The sequence below is a fragment of the Anneissia japonica genome, unplaced genomic scaffold (assembly GCF_011630105.1).
Source record: "Anneissia japonica isolate Jap-2015-1 unplaced genomic scaffold, ASM1163010v1 scaffold1258_len173354_cov150, whole genome shotgun sequence".
Taxonomy (NCBI): Eukaryota; Metazoa; Echinodermata; class Crinoidea; order Comatulida; family Comatulidae; genus Anneissia; species Anneissia japonica.
The window spans coordinates 20,047-25,090 of NW_022754736.1; positions in this window are offsets into that span (position 1 = coordinate 20,047).

Below are 5,044 nucleotides of genomic sequence, written 5' to 3' on the forward strand. Positions count from 1 at the left end.
GTAGGGCTGTCTCTTATACACATCTAGATGTGTATAAGAGACAGGTGGTACCTACCTAGTAGTCTATTGTGTTATGTGCTTTTATAATATTAATAATATAATTAATAATTTTTATTATATTCATTGCGTACTACCTAATAAATTGAGAAAACAGTGTTTTAATGGGAAATACAAGGGTGTATACCACTTGGCCTCAGTTGGTAGAGGATCCGCACGGTAATCGGAAGGTCTCGTGTTCAAATCTCGATGTGGGAGAATTATTATCATCAATATGACATAGTTATTATTAATACTGTAATACTAACCACATCATCAAATCCACTGATACTTACTACGGTACTAATTTGAAATGTGAAACTAGTACAACGAAAGGTGTTACAATAAAACTTGGTTCCCAAAAGGTTTAGGCCCAGTTCCCAATATTTAGAACCGCATCTTGTTTCATTTGAGTCTCCAGAAAATAAACCCTGTCTCTTATACACATCTAGATGTGTATAAGAGACAGGTCTATATGTATATACTGCATATGTCATATATGATACATATTATAGTGCCAAATGAATATATATGTATGTTATGTAATATATTCACTCACAGCATCTTTCTCTGTACAATTTATAACAACATTAACGCGTCTACAATGTTAACAACCCCGGGGCCTAAGAGTTAAAGCCTACTAGGAATAATAAATGTTGCAGTATTCTTATAATTAAAAAAAAACAAGACCTACGAATAATAGTCTAATATATTATTATTATTATTATTACTGCTACTGCTACTACTATTATTACTACTAATAGGTAAGACATTCAAACCAAAATATTATACTTTGTCATATTATTTTATACATAAACAGTGAAACCAAAATAATGTAGTTGAAATGACAGAATCTACAAGTGCTCCTTGACCTAATACTCCAATCAATACATCAATGAAACATCTCCTGTCAACATGGATGATCACAATATTATATAAGGAAATACTATTGCGTTATGTTACCAAATTTTACTTACCGTCTTCTTGTGCCAACGATGATGCGATACTCAGGAAAAGAAAAATAATTTTAAGTAATTGGTCCATTGTTCCGACGGATGTTGATTGTCTACTAAGATTTGCTATATCATGCTTCTTGCCAGCAGCAAAACAATATACCTGTATTTTCCTGAAAATTGGCATATAGAATATTCCGGTTATTTAGTCACCTGGACGTGTCTCAGAGCAGAAGAAGGTCACTTCTTGAACAAATTTAAATGTTGATGGTGAAATAAATGCAGAGATATTCACAGTGATGCTATGTAGTTATTATTTCGGTATCGCGATTGATTCTGAAATGGTTTCAAAATGTATCAGAGCCAGTGGTGAATAGTCCCTATTCATATCTAAATAATACCTATTCTGTCGCCCACTATTGAGCAATGGTTATCCAAGCGTTTGGGTTATAGACCAGGAGCGTTTTCTAACATCTTCAATTCAGAAATGAAAATACAACAGGTTGTTATTGGATAGGCCTAAATTGTCGTTGACACGCTATTCATGTCTAGATAGTATAATACATATGGAAATGATGCACGCCATCATGTTGGGATGAGATTTTAATCAGTGGAACTTTCGGCTATTTATGTCTTGTACTGTTGTAATTGCAACACGTAGACCTGTGACGTCAACTTTGTTTAGTTGAAAATGTATGAGATGTGAGAATTATAATTATTATTTTCTACATAATTTGTACTTCCGCGTAGAGTTCATGGTTCTCAAACAATAGTTCTGTTAATACTGTAATTCCAAGAAGAAAAGTACGTAACCCACAATTTACATGTGCGATTTGAATAGTTATACACAGTTTCAAAAGATCTATACTGTGCTGAAGTCTTTCACTACTCTATACACTCATGGCTACTCATTAGGAATTGCAACAACAATATAGGTATACTTTCATAATAAAAGAGTAAATATTGGTAAAACTTTGGTTAAAAGTAACTAAGGTCGGTATATCTACTTGAGAATAAAGATAGTTGAATTCAAATCATACATATAACGTACCGGTATGAATAGAGAGATTCACATTTATGAGCATGGCTGTATTTTTGTTAGCATACCTAGATGTCTACTTGGTGAATATTTTGTTCCAGAATGGTTAAATGAGCCATATTTTGTTTTACATAGTTAAAACAGTCTTAATAAAAAAAATAAAAAGCAGCGAGTGAAATAACTGACACAGACATTGAAAGCAAATAAGCTCGAAATTCAAATAATTCTCTATACTGTAATTGGCAATATACTTTCAAATATTTAACGTTATGTTTGATATATAGGACTATTAAAACAATTACAAATAAAAAAAAAAAAAATAAGGTACCCCGGAACACAAAACATTGTTAGCATATTGTATAGCATGTACTTGTGAACGTTGATTAGGTAATGACAGTGCCGCCGGAACCACACCGGCTTTGGCCGGACCACTTTTTCTCAACTCTTATTACTTTTTAATTTTTTTTTATTAAATTTTTTTTATTTATTAAAGACCCACCATTGTGCCAAAAAACCAAACAAAACAAGAAATGGGTCGTCATAATATGATATAAAATACAAGAAATAAGAGAAGTTTCAACACTAGAACGATTCGATAACGATTTAACAACATATTTTGACAAATCAAATCAGATGACGTCATAATCATGGGAAAACATTAAAATCGTCGTAGTAGCAACGATTTTATCGTTTGTCCATGAATGACGTCATCTGATTTGATTAGTTAAAATAATTTGTTATTGCATACACGATAAATCGTTATAGAATCGTCCTAGTGTAAAAACTTCTCTAATTTCTTTTATTTTCTATATGAACTATTGCTTTTTAGATTTTTTATCGTTATCGTTATCGTTGAAGTATAAACAGACCTTTAGGCTGGCGGGCACCACAATAGAAAGCAAGCTTGCAAAACAAAAAAAATATTCAAAGCAAAGAGGGAATAGATATTAACCAAGTGTAAGCCAATATTGAAATAAATTTAACAAAAATCAATTAGTTTAAAGAAAGATTTAGGCCTATTTGGCTTTAAATGACTATGGCTATTAAAATGTCCTCTATGCAATACAAAAAACAAAGCAAAATATTTCGTTCATGTTTGGCCTAAAACCGTATCGGAGTCTAAAATGTCTAGCTATGTACCAACTTTATAGCGATGGCTATTCTGTTTTTATTTATTTTCCATTCAATATACTCTAAGGTAATTAATACGATTTTTGATTCAAACAACCAATAGTTGTACAGTAGTAAAGAATAGGATAGGCCTAGATCTGGTCGTGGCTTGCCAGCTCAGCTCGAGAGATCCGATGTTGCGTGCATACATCCTCATCGCCGCGCTCGGTTCTCAAAATTATGCCATCTATTTTACCGATTTTACGCGTGCATCTATGGCCCGATCGATTTTGTCAGTTTTGGATTTTATGTTCTAAATGTTTATTTCCAAAATTATAAAAGCAATTAAATAAAAATTCCATTGGACCAAAAACATTCATTCAATAAAAAATTCAGCAAAAATACAATTTATGAGCAATTCATTAGACAATAAAGCGAAAACTCTTTCATTCATTAATAAATTACATTATTACATTAACTTCAATTAAATTCGATTGATTATTTTCATTTCACTCAATTATAAATTCAACTACAAATATATAATTAGCAATTCCTTACATCCATTCATTAACCAATTACGAAAATATACTGTACACTACTACTAATAACAACTCATTCAATTTTAACTAAGTAATTCATCACAACAAACGTATAAAATTACAATAATCCGAATAACATGAATACAAATTACATATTATTCATCCAATAAGAAAAAAAACACCCCATTAACTTAATTAACAATTAGACGATTGTGGTAAGTGTAATGAATAACCAGAGGTCCCTCCACCCCCCCAAAAAAAAAAACAGGAAGAAAATATTGTCAAAGGAATAATTGATGATAATATAAAAGTCAGGTGATTAAAAAACATCATTATCATTGAAACAAGCCCTCAGCACAAATGAGAATTCGTTCAGTGAGAACAAAGTAGTGTTTCTGACATCAGAAAGAATAGAAATAAATTAAAAGTCTACTGACGGGATTAAAGGGGGAATATTTAAAAGCGTTCATTCGCGAAAAAGTTTCAATAAATTTAAGTTCATTTAAATGTCTGGTGTTCATAAAAAAAAAAAAAGCATTTGATAATAAATAATACATAAAGAAACATGATTCTAGAATGGATGGATGGGTATGAAGGAAGATCTGACTGGAGAATTTGGACATCATGTGTATTTTCAATCACTCTATATAATACTGTATTGTCAGCGTATTGATTCTAGAATGGATGGAATATTTAGTTGCTTAAGTCTCTACGGGTGGGTATGAAGGAAGATTTGACAAATGCCCACAAAAAACATACAAGAATATTTTGCATTTTTTAAAAGTTGAGAGCTATAAAATTAACTTGACACCAAGACTGGATTTGATCAATGACTGGAGAATTTGGACATCATGCATATTTTCAATTACTCTATACAATACTGTATTGTCAGCGTATTGTGGTAAAAATTATTGTGATAAATCAAAAACAAAGATGTTACATAAAATATACCTGGGTATATTTATTGCAAAAAAAACTCACATACAAAACAGTTTATTGCAGCATGTGGTGAATTGAGGGAATGAATATAAAATTACAAAAATATAAAATTGGCAATTACAAATTTACAAATCATTATTAAAATGGTGCAATATTAAATATTAAAATTTACATTGGAAACATTAAAAAGACAGACGTCACAAACTACAAAGGCAAGAGTTACAATTGAGTCAATAATATATACATAAATATATATATATATATATATATATATATATACATACATACATATATATATATACATATATACCAAATATGATTGTCAAGATCAGCGACATATAGTGCTCGATGCAAATGCAGAGCGTAATAGTAAGGATGTCGAGCGTGAATTTACTCTACAGCTGTTTCATGCAGTAGCAATTGTGTAT